The sequence below is a fragment of the Mus musculus genome, chromosome 10 (assembly GCF_000001635.26).
Source record: "Mus musculus strain C57BL/6J chromosome 10, GRCm38.p6 C57BL/6J".
Taxonomy (NCBI): Eukaryota; Metazoa; Chordata; class Mammalia; order Rodentia; family Muridae; genus Mus; species Mus musculus.
This window is the reverse complement of record NC_000076.6, coordinates 79,222,820-79,239,587: the sequence shown is the minus strand read 5'-3', so window position 1 is coordinate 79,239,587 and position 16,768 is coordinate 79,222,820.

Below are 16,768 nucleotides of genomic sequence, written 5' to 3'. Positions count from 1 at the left end.
TTCAGAGCTAAACAAGGAATTCTCAACTGAGGAATTCCGAATGGCTTAGAAGCACCTGAAAAAAAAGTTCAACGTTCTTAATCATAAGGGGAGTGCAAATCAAAACAACCCTGAGATTCCACCTCACACCAGTCAGAATGGCTAAGATAAAAAATTCAGGTGACAGCAGATGCTGGAGAGGATGTGGAGAAAGAGGAACACTCCTCTATTGCTGATGAGATTGCAAGCTTGTACAACCACTCTGGAAGACAGTCTGAAGTTTCCTCAGAAAATTAGACATAATACTACCACAAGCTCAAGCAAAACACTCCTAGCCATATACCCAGAATAAGTTCCAACTGTCAATAAGAACACATGCTCCACTATGTTCATATCAGCTTTATTTATAATATCAGAACCTGGAAAGAACCCAGATGTCCCTCAACAGAAGAATGGATACAGAAAATGTGGTACATTTACACAATGGAGTACTATTCAGCAATTAAAAACAATGGATTTATGAAATTCTTGGACAAATGGATGTATCTGGAGGATATCATCCTCAGTGAAGTAACCCTATCACAAAAGAAGTCATTAGATATGCACTCACTGATAAGTGGATATTAGCCCAGAAACACAGAACACCGAAGATACAATTTGGGAAACACAAGAAAATCAAGAAGAGGGGTCCAAAGGGTGGATACTTCATTCCTCCTTAGAATAGGCAACAAAATACCCATGAAAGGAGTTACAGAGACAAAGTTTGGAGCTAAGACAAAAGGATGGATCTTCCAGAGACTACCCCACCTGGGGATCCATCCCATAATCAGCCACCAAACCCACACACTATTGCACAATGCCATAAAGATTTTGCTGATGGGACCCTGTTATAGCTGTATCATATGAGGCTATGCCAGTGCCTGGCAAATAGAGAAGTGTATGCTCACAGACATCTATAAGCTGGAACACAGGTCCCCCAATAGAGAAGCCAGAGAAAGCACCCAAGGAGCTGAAGGGGTCTGCAACCTTATAGGTGGAACAATATGAACTATCCAGTACCTCCAGAGCTCATATCTCTAGATGCATATGTTGCAGAAGATGGCCTAGTTGGCCATCACTAGAAAGAGTGGCCCCTTCGTATTGCAAACTTTATATGCCCCAGTACAGGGGAATGCCAGCGCCAAGAAGCAGGAGTGGGTGGGTAGGGGAGCCAGGCAGAGGGAGTGTATAGGGATAGCGTTTGAAATGTATATAAAGGAAATATCTAATAATAAATGAATAAATAAATAAATAAATAAATAAACAAATAATGCTGGATAACATAAAGTCTAAAGGGAGTATAAGCAATGATTTTCTTCAACAAAATATGGTACATTATTGTGGCTTCTGCACCTGAAATATGAGATGTGAACACAGGGAACATAGTAATGGAAATTTTGTTTATATGGGCACATAACTGAATGCAATGTTTTCTCTTCACATTTACTTTCATTCTGACTGTGCCATAAGAACGTACCTGTTCCTAAACAGAACAGCAATGTCCTGTGCTGTAAGATCAAGAATCGACAAATGGGACCTCAAAAAATTGCAAAACAAAAGATACTGTCAAGACAAAATGGCCACCAACAGATTGGGAAAGAATTTTTACCAATCCTAAATCTATTAGGGACTAATATCCAATATATACAAAGAGCTCAAGAAGCTGAACTCTAGAAATTCAAATAACCCCATGAAAAATGGGGTACAATGCTAAACAATGATTTCTCAACTGACGAATACAGAAGGGCTCAGAAGCACTTGTAAAAACGTTCAACATTCTTAATCATCAGGGAACTGCAAATCAAAAATGACCCTGAGATTCCACCTCACACCAGTTAGAATGGCTAGGATCAAAAATTAAGGTGACAGCAGATGCAGGCAAGGATGTGGAGAAAGAGGAACACTTCTCCACTGCTAGTGGGATTGCAAGCTTGTACAACCACTCTTGAAAACAGTCTGCTGTTTCCTCAGAAAACTGGACATAGTACTACTGTAAGATTCAGCAATACCTCTTCTGGGCATATACCCAGAATTTGTTACAACTGGTAATGGGGACACATGCCCCACTATGATCATAGCAGCCTTATTTATAATATCCAGAAGCTGAAAAGAACCCAGGTGTCCCTCAACAGAGGAATGGATACAGAAAATGTGGTACATTTACACAATGGAGCACTACTCAGCTATTAAAAACAATGAATTTATGAAATTCTTGGGCAAATGGATGTATCTGGAGGATATCATCCTGAGTGAGCTAACCCAAACACAAAAGAAGTCTCTTGATATGCACTCACTAATAAGTGGATATTAGCGCAGAAACCTAGAATGCCCAAGATACAATTTCCAAAACACAAGAAAATCAGGAAGGAAGACCAACACGTGGATACTTCATTTCTCCCTAGAATAGGGAATAAAATACCCATGGAAGGAGTTGCAGAGACAAAGGTTGGAGCTAACACGAAGGGATGGACCATCCAGAGACTGCCCCACCCAGGGATCTATCCCATAATCAGTCACAAAATGCAGACACTATTGCATATGCCTTTCAGATTTTGCTGAAAGGACCCTGATATAGCTATCTTCTGTAAGGCTATGCCAGTGCCTGGCAAATACAGAAGTGGTTGCTCACAGTCATCTATAGATTGGAACACAGGGCCCCCAATGGAGGAGCTAGAGAAAGTACCCAAGGAGCTGAAGAGGTCTGCAACCTTATAGGTGGAACAAAAATATGAACTAAGCAGTACCCCCAGAGCTCATATCTCTAGCTGCATATATAGCAGAAGAAGGCCTAGTCGGCCATCATTGGGAAGTGAGGCCCATGGGCTAGCAATCTTTACATGCCCAGTACTTGGGGAATGCCAGGGCCAAGAATTGGGAGTGAGTGGGTAGGGGAGCAGCATGGGGGGGAGGTATAGGGGACTTTTGGGATAGCATTTGAAATGTAAATGAAGAAAATATCTAATTAAAAAATTAAAAATATATTGTGATCCATTTAGCCAATAAATTAGAAAAATAACTGGAAAAAAAGAACATGCCTGTTGAATTTAAGAGTCAACTCCATTATCATTATGAATGCATTAATGCCATGTGAGAAGTGAATACCTATTATGTATCTGTTCTAAAAGGCAATGTGCTAAGTAGAAACTGTAGTAGCTAATTGTCTTATTTTCCTGCACTATATCAATCATACATTTTTATTTGTTTTATGACAAGAATCTAGAATTAATTGTTTATTATATTTTATTTGTAAGTGTGTGTGTGTGTGCAAAAGTTCAGGGATAACTTTTGGATATCATGGTCCTTTGAGCTACAGTTTCTTTGTGATTACTTAAGTATATAATGGAGGCACTTCATCAGGTTGTCTGCAATTACAGCATGAACAATTAAATGCTCAAAAAACTCTTCAGTGCTAGACCTAGGAATTTATTTCTATTTCTTTAATAGGGAAGTGGGAATGGAAAAGTGGTCAAGATCAGGTGTAGTAGGAGGCAAGAGAGAAGGAAAACCATCCAGTAACCATTGGAACTTGGGTCAGTCTCATGCGCAGGCATCAAATAGTGTTCCTGATACTATTACTGATGTTATCTTGTACTTGCAGATAGGAGGTTAGCAGAGCTGTCCTCTGAGAGGGCCTACCTTCAGCTGATTGAGGCATATGCAGACACTTTCTACCAACCACTGAACTGAGATGGGGGACCCGTATGGAAGAGGTTGGGGAAGGATTGAAGAAGCTGAAGGGGATGACACCGTGATCTGATAGGAAGGCCTACAGTGTCAATCACATAAAATCCTGGGAACACCCAGAGAAGAAGCCACCAACCAAACACATACATCTACTGGTTCATGGCAATTAGTACTTAATGTGTCAGAGGACTGCCTTGACTGCGCTAATTGGGACTAGATGTGCATAAATCTACTGTGACTTGAGGCTCCATGGAAGGGTGATGCCTGGTTGTGGTGTTGGTGTGGTGTGGATGTGGGAGTAGTGTATGTGGGGAACACCCTCTGAGAGGAAAATGGGAGGCAGTTTGGGTTGAAAATCTTGGGGAGTAGGGGACGTAGGGTAGGATCAAAATTTGGAACATAAATACATAAAATAATTCATGAACAATAAACACCACGTTGAATTCCTTCTTCTACAAGGATAGATACAGAGAAGCAATTACTGCTGTAAAGAAGCTAATCAGGGTTTGGTTGGCAAGAAGCAACTGTTTATTATCTAACATCTGGTTGTCAGGAATCAAGCATGTATACACCAGCAACCTTATCAACTAGTTCATAAAGCCCATGGACTTCACAACGCAAAATTAAAGGAGTTATTTGTATTATGTCTTCTAAATTGCATATGAACTCTTTAGGAATTTATATCTTGTAAGTATTGCTATCCTATGTTTTTTGTTATTTTAGATGAATTTCCAAATATCCCTTTCTAATTCGTTGAAGAATTGAGTTGGAATTTTGATGGGCATTGCATTAAATCTGTAGATTGCTTTTGACAAAATAGCCATTTTTACTATATTGATCCTGCCAATCTATGAGCATGGGAGATCTTTCCATGTTCTATGAGATCTGGTAATAAGGACACATGCTCTACTATGTTCATTAGCAGTCTTATTCATAATAGCCAGAAACTGGAAAGAACCCAGATGTCCCTCAGCAGAGGAATGGATACAGAAAATGTGGTACATTTACACAATGGAGTACTACTCAGCTATTAAAAAGAATGAATTTATGAAATTCCTAGGCAAATGGATGGATCTGGAGGGTATCATTCTGAGTAAGGTAACACAATCACAAAAAAACTCACATGATATGTACTCCCTGATAAGTGGATATTAGCCCAGAAACTCAGAAAACCCAAGATACAATTTGCAAACATATGAAACTCAAGAAGAATGAATACCAAAGTGTGGACACTTTGCCCATTCTTAGAATTGGGAACAAAACACCCATGGAAGGAGTTGCAGAGACAAAGTTTGGAGTTGAGATGAAAGGATGGACCATCTAGAGAACTGCCGCTCCTGGGGATCCACCCCATAATCAGCCTCCAATCGCAGACACCATTGCATATGCCAGAAAAATTTTGCTGAAAGGACCCTGATATTGCTGTCTCTTGTGAGGCTATGCTGGTGCCTGGCAAACACAAAAGTGGATGCTCACAGTCAGCTATTGGATGGAACACAGGGCACCCAATGGAGGAGCTAGAGAAAGTACCCAAGGAGCTAAAGGGGTCTGCAATCCTATAGGTGGAACAATATGAACTAACCAGTACCCGCAGAGCTCCTGTCTCTAGCTGCATATGTAACAGAAGATGGCCTAGTAGGCCATCATTTAGAAGAGAGGCCCCTTGGTCTTGCAAACTATATGCCCCAGTACAAGGGAACACTAGGGCTAAAAAGTGGGAGTGGGTGGGTAGGAGAGCGGGGTGGGAGGATAGGGGACTTTTGGGATAGCATTGGAAATGTAAATGAAGACAATACCTAATAAAAATTGGAAAAAAATGTCTAGTGTACCTTGTTGCCTAAATATAATGCTGATTCCTTTTCAATATTTATATATATGCAAGCTTTACAGTGGTAGGTTTCTATATGGCTCTTCTAAAGAAATTTATTGCTATTTGCACTTGCCATATTCCCACCTTTATATTTTCTTGCCAACCAAATTTGATCCTTCAATTGTAGGCATATTTGCATGGATGTCAAGCTCCATCCATAACAAGCATACTTATTGGCAACTTCATACTTGTGATTTTTGTTACCAAAAAACCCCAATACTTAAAGTTTAAAATCTAAAATCCTGTATGTGTTACCTCACATATGATTGGTATTTCATGATCCATGAATTTTTTGAAAACTTTCAGGGTTATAATATCTATATATGATCATAATATGTAAATATGACACAGTTTCAGTATCCATTCTTCACTTTAAGTGATCTATGTTTCCAAATCCCAGGTGTGAGGAATACAACCAGAGAGAATATTGATATTCATGTATGTCTGTACTAAGAGGTAAAATTCTTTGGGTGAGTTATCAATAACTGTATAGCTAGATTTTATTGTAAGTTGAAATTCACTTTTCTGAGAATCCCTCTCAACGAATGTTGTTGTGATTACGCCACTAATGGTATGTGAGCGTCCCTTGTAGGGTATAACCAAACCAGTACTTGTGGATCATATTAGATACTAACCTTGTATATTTTGAGTATGTTTTTTTTAATTAGGTATTTTCCTCGTTTACATTTTCAATGCTATCCCAAAGGTCCCCCATACCCACCCCACCAATCCCCTACCCACCCACTCCCCCTTTTTGGCCCTGGCGTTCCCCTGTACTGGGGCATATAAAGTTTGCAAGTCCAATGGGCCTCTCTTTCCACTGATGGCCGACTAGGCCATCTTTTGATACATATGCAGCTAAAGACAAGAGCTCCCGAATACTGGTTAGTTCATATTGTTGTTCCATCTATAGGGTTGCAGTTCCCTTTAGCTCCTTGGGTAATTTCTCTAGCTCCTCCATTGGGGGCCGTGTGACCCATCCAATAGCTGACTGTGATCATCCACTTCTGTGTTTGCTAGGCCCCGGCATAGTCTCACAAGAGACAGCTATATCTGGGTCCTTTCAGCAAAATCTTGCTAGTGTATGCAATGGTGTCAGCATTTGGAAGCTGATTATGGGATGGATCCCTGCATATGGCAATCACTAGATGGTCCATCCTTTCGTCACAGCTCCAAATTTTGTCTCTGTAACTCCTTCCATGGGTGTTTTGTTCCCATTTCTAAGAAAGGGTAAAGTGTCCACACTTTGGTCTTCGTTCTTCTTGAATTTCATGCGTTTGGCAAGTTGTATCTTATATCTTGGGTATCCTAAGTTTCTGGGCTAATATCCACTTATCAGTGAGTACATATTGTGTGAGTTCCTTTGTGATTGGGTTACTTCACTCAGGATGATACCCTCCAGGTCCATCCATTTGCCTAGGAATTTCATAAATTCATTTTTTTAATAGCTGAGTAGTATTCCATTGTGTAACGTGAAATCTCAAACCAGATTTAATTTGCATTTTAGTAATGGTCCAGGATGTTATATAGCTTTAATGTGTGGATCAGTTATCTCTGTCTACATATTTGATAACTACTACACTAGTGCTATACACAATTTGAATCGTTTTGTTTTTCATGTTCAGTTTAGTTTTCATATACAGGAAAATATTACCATGCTGAATAATATTGAGATACCTTCTAGATCAAAATGCATCTCATACTTAGATTTTGAATTGTTTTAAATTAGCTGTAGTAATAAAAACACAATGGCACTGACCCAAAAAGAGACATGTTGATCAATGTAACAGAAGTGATGAGAGACCTTATTGTGAGGATTTGGAGTTAGGAACACAGATAAGACAGAACATGTAGAAAAGATATTTCTGTGTCTGGATTTCCTTTGCCAATAAATTATTTTCTAGGTCCACCAATTTACCTGCAAATTTTATGACTTCCATTTTCCTCTGAAATTATTATATTCTAATTATTTGCAATATCCATTTTCATTATCCATTCATTGAATGAATCACATTTGTTGTGTCCCTTTACTGACATTTGGGACTTACTCTACAATGCACATGGAAAACCAAGCATCCTTGCACAATAGGTTTACACCTTTGGACATATCTTTGCCATATGATAGATTTGTTTTTATTTTTTTTTAACTTTCTTAATGCTCATCTCAAGCTTGGTTTCAACAAATCACATCCTGAATATGAGGCTTTCCCTTTTCTCAAAACTAAATAAGAATTTCTTTCCTATTCATTCCTAGTCTCACTTATTCTGACTGAAGTAAGGTGAAATCACCAAGTTGTTTGGACTTTCTTTCCATAACTGCTAAGGATCATGAACCTGTTTCACTATTTTATGAATTTTTATTTCTTCTATTGAGAACAATATGTTTAAATCCTTTGCCCATCTTTTCAAGTGAATCATTTGTTCCTTGATTATATTTGGTTTTTGATTTCTCTATATGTACTGGATATTAAGTCAGATTCCCTGGTGGCATATGATATCTGCATCTATACCTCAGGAAATAAGAAAGAAGTGTGGAATGGGTAATGTGAAAGGTAAAATATGAAGAAGTCTGTGATGAAACTCTTCTACAAAATGGCTGCATAAATAGACACATTAAAGTGAAAGAGACAAAGTTTTGCATGGTTACACTAACAACACCAAGAATTACAGGTATCTACTGACAGCCAGAAGGAGAAATAGCATCCCATTGGAATGAATCTGATTAATTATTGCCTTATGCTTTGCAGTATTCAGCCTCTAAACCATATATACAAAAACAGCATAATCAGACTCAGCTCATGTAAGCATATAAGTCTGTAATAAAACTAAACAAAAAGGGAGATAATAAATTAGAATTTTCAGGTAATATGGAATGATTTAGAGGGAAGTAGCCTGAGAGGAGCTTATGGAAAGCAAATTAATTCTTGTTCAATTATAATATATTAAAATTCCCCAAATTTATTGAAAATATTTCCCATACTAATTGTTCCTAAAATGCATGGGAATATTCATATTTTTTCAAAAATGTATCTAATATCTATAATATACTCAAGATACTCACATATCACAGAATCAAAATAGTGAATGAAATGTATAAGTCAATCAAAGACAGAAAAGTATAAGTTAACGTGAACAGACACCTCAAAGGATAATGATGCTGAAATTGTAAACTTTTATTATCCAAGTAATAATTTGAGGGTACACCCTCAACCAAGGAATGAAGCCTATCAAAACAAAGAATGATAGGTAGAAGACAAAGTAGAGAAATTTGATCATTCAGAAATGGAAAAGGGAAATAAATACATAAACAAAATACAGGAAACATTTTTGTTCCCACTCAAGGGACAAATTTTGTATTAGATACATAGAAGGAGAAAAATAACATTGTGAAATAATAGAAAATCCTAAAAGAAAAAGTTCAAGAGGTAAAGTCAAGAGATGCCAATCCAGATACAAGTGATTTACAGAATACCAGGAAGAAATACGCCAATAGAAACTCATGCTGTATATGAAACTCAAGAAGAAAGAAGACTAAAGTGTGGACACTTTGATCCTTCTTAGGAGGGGGAACAAGATATCCATGGAAGGAGTTACAGAAACAAAGTTTGGAGCAGAGCCTGAAGGCATGACCATCCAGAGACTATGCAAGCTGGGGATCCATCCCATAAACAATCACCAAACACAGACACTATTGTAGATGCCAACAAGAGCTTGCTGACAGCAGCCTGATATAGTTGTCTCTTGAGAGACTATGCCAGTGTTTGACTAATACAGAAGTGGATGCTCACAGTCATCCATTAGACAGAGCACAGAGTCCCTCATGAAGAAGCCAGAGAAAGTTCCCAAGGAGCTGAAGGGGTTTTCATCCCCCTAAGTGGAACAACAATATGAAGTAACCAGCAACCCCAGAGCTCCCTGGGACTAAATAAGTAATCAAAGAAAACACACAAAGAGACTCATGGTTCTAGCTGCATATGTAGGTGAGGATGGCCTAGTCGGTCATCAATGGGAAGAGAAGCCCCTGGTCCTGTGAAGGTTCTCTGCCAAAGTTGGGGTATTGCCTGGACAGGAAACAGGAGGGGTTGGGTTGTGGAGCAGGGAGTAGAGGATAGGAGATTTTCAGAGGAGAAACTAGGAAAGGGGAAAACATTTGAAAGTAAATATAGAAAATATCTAATTAAAAAAAGAGATGGAGAGACTCATGTTGTAGTTAAGATAAAAAAAATACAGAATAACAAGAGAATAGTTGAGGTTTTAAAACAGAATTGGTAAATCACTTCCAAAGGCATCATCATGACAATCATGTGATTGTGTGTTACAAATCTTAAAAGTTCGAGAGACCTAGGAAGATGTATTTGAATCAAGAGAAACCAGAAAATTTAACATGTACTAGTATATTTTGCAAAGCTACTTTTTCAAAAAGAAGTAAGAATAAATAATGTACAAACTGAAGGGTTCTTTGGAAAGTTAGTTGGATGTTGTTTTGCTGGGGCAGATACATGAAGGAATGTTTATCTGAAGTGAACATAGGTGAAAGATTAAGGCAGATTCATGAAGGAATGTTTAGCTGAAGCAGATACAAGTGAAAGGATGCTCTGCATGAGCAACCACATGGATGGACATGTGATTAAAGATTCTTCACTAATGACACAAGCCTTGGCCAACCTTATCTGATCTCCATAGAGAGAAATGCATCAATAAAATTCTGGTTGTGTGCTGCACTTTCTTTGCCCTTTTGTGATCTTGGCCTGATTGGCAGAGTGATGTAGGATGAGACTGGCTCAAGTGCTGAAGCAAGACACTTGCTGCAGCAAGTCCTTTGGAGGCCATTTGATGTTTGGATGAAGTATAAATAGGGTTTTATACATAGGGATGGAGGTTGTGTGGCTTGCTTTTACAGCTAGCTGTCCAATGCTCATTTGTCCTGAGCCTCTACTGATATTTACTTCTACAAGAGAAGCATAACTGAAAAAATTTCCAGGTGTTCCTGTTGTTTCTAATCTCCCCCTGTTGACCTGTATGAGGCTGAGGCCTGGCTGTTCCTGCTAGGTCCTATCACCACTGCTGCTAACCCAGTTCTACTGAACTGGACTACTGGTGAATGGGTAAATTGTTTGCAACTGGATTGAGGTGCTACTACCATCTCCCGTGCAGTGAACTGCTGATTAACTCGAAACAGTCATAGGATTTGCTCCAAAGAACTCTTTATAAACATGTCCACTTCCCTGATATCCTTTCTTAAATACTACCTCTGATGGGTGGTATAAATAAATAATTTCCACTATAAAGTATGCTTTAGACTGAGCTCTCAGAACCTGGTGGCATAGCTGGTAAAAGGACTAGAGGAGTGGAAGTTGATTGCAAACCCATTGGAAAAACAGCATAGGTTGGACTGACCATCCAGTTCTCAGTGAGTCTAGACCACCAACCAAGAAGTCTATCTGGAAGGATCCATGGCTCCAGATTCATATGTAGCAGAGGATGGCCTTGCCTGACAGCAATAAAAGGGGAGGCCCTTGGTCTCTGAGGGGCTTGATGCCCCAGAGTATGGATATGCTGGAGTGGTGTGACAGGACTGTGTGGATGGGTAGGGGAGCACCCTCATACAGGCAAAGGGAGTTGGAGGGAGGATGTGGAAGGGAGGTTGATGAAGGGGTAACTGGGAATTGGTATATCATGTGATGGGGGTTGGTGAACCTGATAACTCAGAAGTGGGATATCATTTGGGATATAAAGAAATGGAATGCTTAATAAAATTTAAAAATATATATTTTAAATAGTCTATTAAGATATGTGTACTGGATATTATAGAAGAATTACTTCCATCTGAAGAGAAGTATAAACACCGTAAAAGGAATGCATCAGATGACTGATAAACTAAAAAAAAAAAAAGACATTTTGATATTTTGAGATAAATATACTCATTTCCACAATGATTCTATACATGAAGTGTCTCAATTATTCATACAAACACCAAAATTATGGAATGAATTATAAAGCAACCACCATTTTGATGATTACTAATACACCTTATCGTATAAATCGAAAACTATTTTATAATAAATGAAATGAAAAAAACTATTCCATTAAAAATCAAAGGAAACAAATATTGCTATACTCATACATGCCAATATAGACATGTTAGAAAAAATACACTAAAGGAACACTACATTTCTAAACATGGATATAGAAAGCATGGTTTCACCAAGTTTCATAGATGAAACTATTCCATCTAAAATCATACACTAACCACAACACAACTCAACACAATAATAACTGGTAATTTCTGCAACCAACACCAGCCAGTCATAAGTCACCTACAAAACAAAACACCCAGAAATATAAATAAAGGCATTATAAAATTAAATGGCATTAAAAGTACAATGGAATTAAAACTTATCTCAAGAGCATTTCATTTAAACCTTAATGAATATACATTCTTTTCCTGAGCCCAAAAACATTCTGCAAAATCAATGACAAAATAAGATATAAAACAAGCCAAACATACACAGAAAAATAAGATTCTATAGCCACATTGACCATGAAATAAGAAAGCTGAATATGAATAGTAATAGAAACTGCAGAAAATGCAAAGTATTGTGGGAGATATTGCCATACTACTGAATGATGCTTAACTCAAGAAAGTGGTGGACAATGAAATCTATGCTTTCCTAAGCCAAGCCTGAGTCACAATGCTAATTTATAATAACAAAATCTGTAGTACATATAAAGCCATAAAGAAGAGAAAACATTATGTCACTAAGTGACTATATAAAAATATTTTTCTTTAATTTGTAGCTGAATAAGGTGACAACCTTTGAAAAAAAAGAATAATAAAATACACAAAGATGTATGTATGAAGAGATAATAGCAACCAGAGCCAACAAAAGAAAACAAGATCTACCAGATAATTAATAGAACGAAGCCATAGATTGAAGATTTCAAGAGTTTATCCTTTAAAAGTACCAACTTCTTGACAAAGTTTGGGACAAATAGATGATTTGAACTAATGGGTACAAATTGATAAAATTATGAATGAAAAGGGAAATAGTAAAAAAACAACCTAGGAAATTCAGACAATCATTACCACATACCTATTAGTAGTTCAAGCAGGTAAAGTGTTGAGTAAAGGGAATACTCATGCATTGTTGGAGGTATTACAAATATATACAGCTAATACAGAATGTAGTATGGCACTTTCAAAGGAATCTGAAAATTTATCTACTTCAAGAATAGCCCATACAACTCTTGGGCATATATCCAAATGACACTATGTCTTAGTACAGAGATACATGCTAAACAATATTCATTTAAACTCTATATTAGCAAGAAAATGGAAACAGACTGTATGTCTGACATCAGATAAAAAGATATTGTAAATGGCTGTTTTAAGTGGAATATTACTCAGCAGAAAACATGAAAATATAAAATTCTCAGGTAAAAGAATAAAGGTAGAAAAAAATGATACTGAGATACAATTCACAGCCAGAAAAGAAAATATGGCGTTTACTTACATAAATATGGATGTTACATTTGTACACTTTGGTAAGCATACTATAATCCATATAAGCACATATAATGGTAGGAATTTCTTTCTTTTTTTTAAGTTTTATTTATTTATTTATTTTTAATTTTTTTCACTTGATCTTTTTTTAAAATATTTTTTATTACATATTTTCCTCAATTACATTTCCAATGCTATCCCAAAAGTCCCCCATACCCTCCCCCCCACTTCCCTACCCCCCCATTCCCTTTTTTTTTTTTTTTTTTTTTTGGCCCTGGCGTTCCCCTGTACTGGGGCATATACAGTTTGCATGTCCAATGGGCCTCTCTTTCCAGTGATGGCCGACTAGGCCATCTTTTGATACATATGCAGCTAGAGTCAAGAGCTCCGGGGTACTGGTTAGTTCATAATGTTGTTCCACCTATAGGGTTGCAGATCCCTTTAGCTCCTTGGGTACTTTCTCTAGCTCCTCCATTGGGAGCCCTGTGATCCATCCAATAGCTGACTGTGAGCATCCACTTCTGTGTTTGCTAGGCCCCGGCATAGTCTCACAAGAGACAGCTACATCTGGGTCCTTTCGATAAAATCTTACTAGTGTATGCAATGGTGTCAGCATTTGGAAGCTGATTATGGGGTGTATCCCTGGATATGGCAGTCTCTAGATGGTCCATCCTTTTGTCTCAGCTCCAAACTTTGTCTCTGTAACTCCTTCCATGGGTGTTTTGTTCCCAATTCTAAGGAGGGGCATAGTGTCCACACTTCAGTCTTCATTCTTCTTGAGTTTCATGTGTTTAGCAAATTGTATCTTATATCTTGGGTATCCTAGGTTTTGGGCTAATATCCACTTATCAGTGAGTACATATTGTGTGAGTTCCTTTGTGAATGTGTTACCTCACTCAGGATGATGCCCTCCAGGTCCATCCATTTGGCTAGGAATTTCATAAATTCATTCTTTTTAATAGCTGAGTAGTACTCCATTGTATAAATGTACCACATTTTCTGTATCCATTCCTCTGTTGAGGGGCATCTGGGTTCTTTCCAGCTTCTGGCAATTATAAATAAGGCTGCTATGAACATAGTGGAGCATGTGTCCTTCTTACCGGTTGGGACATCTTCTGGATATATGCCCAGGAGAGGTATTGCTGGATTCTCCGGTAGTACTATGTCCAATTTTCTGAGGAACTGCCAGACTGATTTTCAGAGTGGTTGTACAAGCCTGCAATCCCATAATGGTAGGAATTTTAAGAGGGATTGAATATATGTAGGAAACAGAAGTAGAATTGATAATTATGGATACATGAAGGCAGGGCTAGTGTTGTGTTAGAATCACAATCCAGACAGACCACACCAGGTCAAGACAGTTCCATGTTGGATTTAATGTGGGGGAAGAGGGAAAATGTGGAAACAAAGACAAATGGGGATCAGAGAGAGAAGTTAGGTCCAAAGGGTCTGCTTTTTATTTGGGTTGTGATATAGCTTTACCTTTACAGGTAAAGGTGGGTCATGAGCCAAGTTGAATCTGGGAATATATGGTGGTTGCCGTGGCAATAGATGCATGGATCCCTGTCACTTATGTGGGATGTCACTGAGTTCAGAGACAATCTGCCATGCTGGTTCCTTATACCAACAGCTACCATGAAAAAACTACAATTGGAAAGATGGGGCAAACTGTGGTTAGGGAGGTAATATAAGAACTAAGAGCTAATACTAAGGGACATTTCAAATGTTGTAAGGAAACCTCCTGCTGTAAAAGCATCCTAATTAAATACATATATGAACATAATCTAAATAGAATCTTCAAATAGTGGGAGAGAAAAGCCCAACAAGATATTTTTTATCATTAAATGAGTTTCCTAGTTTAGGAATGATTACATGCTATAGAGATATTGGTCAAGATGGAAATGCCTAAAGAAGTCAGGGTATTAACAAGGCTATGGGGTCACTCATGCCAAATAAGAGGAAACAGAAACTAAGGGGAATACCTAAGATATCCCATCTATTGAGCAAAAATAAATTCACAAATCTGAATATGCAGCTATAATAACTACGAAAAACCCAACAACAACAACAACAACCAGATGGTTAAAGCCCAGGTTACAAAGTACTGTCAACAGAAGACAGGTAAATGTAGAACCACCAGAGCCCAAGTATACTTCTACAGCAAGCCCAGTGTATCTCAACAGAGCTGAAGCCCAATTTATCTCTATTTAATATTCAAAGTTCTAGCAAGAGCAAATAAACAACAAAAGGATATCAAATTGATATAAATGGGAAAGGAAGAATTCACAGTATCACTATTTATAGATGATATGGTAGTATACATGAGTAACAGACAACATTCCACCAGGGAATTACTACAGCTGATAAACAACTTTAGAAATGTGGCAGAATATAAATTAACTCAAACATTCAGTAAATGTCTTTCACACAAATGATAAAAGGTTTGAGAAAGAAAGTAAGGAAACAGCATCCTTCATAATAGCCACAAATAGGATAAAAGATCTTGGTGTAATTCTTACTAGGCAGGTAAAAAAAAAATTATGAGATGAACTTCAAATCCCTTAAAGAAGAAATTAAAGAAGACCTCAAAAGATGGACAGACCTCTCATGCACATTGGGAGGAATACCATAGTAAAAATGGCCATCATAATAAAAGTACTCTACAGAATCCACAAAATCCCCCTCAAAATTCCAACACAATTTTTCACAGACATGGAAAGAGCAAATCTCAACTTCATATGGAACAAATAATCAAAGAATCAAACAAATACAAGGTAACCAAAACAATTATCAACAGTAAAAGAACTTCTGCGAGAGTCACCATCCCTGATGTCAAACTGCACTAGACACAATAATGTTTATAACTGTGTGGTATTGATACAGAGATAGGTCAATCAATGGAATAAAATTGAAGTCCCAGAAGTAAACCCATACACTTATGGAAACTTGATCTTTGAGAAAGAATTAAAAAACATACGGTGTAAAATTGAAAGCATTTCCAATTAATGGTGATAGTCTAACTGGTAGTATCTATATAGGAGAATGAAAATAGATCCATATTGATCACCTTGCACAAAGTTCAATCTAAGTGGATCAAGGACCTCAAGATAAAACGAGATACACGGATTTTTTTAAGACAGGGTTTCTCTGTGTAGCCCAGGCTGTCACAGAACTCACTCTGTATACCAGGCTGGCCTCGAACTCAAAAATTTGCCTGCCTCTGTGTTTTTTGTCCTCTGAGCCTGAGGTGACACAAACAACACAGACACCAAGTTGGGTTCACGCAATGGCTTCTTTTTTTTTTTTTATTACATATTTTCCTCAATTACATTTCCAATGCTATCCCAAAAGTCCCCCATAACCTCCCCCCTACTTCCCTATCCACCCATTCCCATATTTTTGGCCCTGGCATTCCCCTGTACTGGGGCATATACAGTTTGCATGTCCAATGGGCCTCTCTTTCCAGTGATGGCCGACTAGGCCATCTTTTGATACATATGCAGCTAGAGTCAAGAGCTCCGGGGTACTGGTTAGTTCATAATGTTGTTCCACCTATAGGGTTGCAGATCCCTTTAGCTCCTTGGGTACTTTCTCTAGCTCCTCCATTGGGAGCCCTGTGATCCATCCAATAGCTGACTGTGAGCATCCACTTCTGTGTTTGCTAGGCCCTGGCATAGTCTCACAAGAGACAG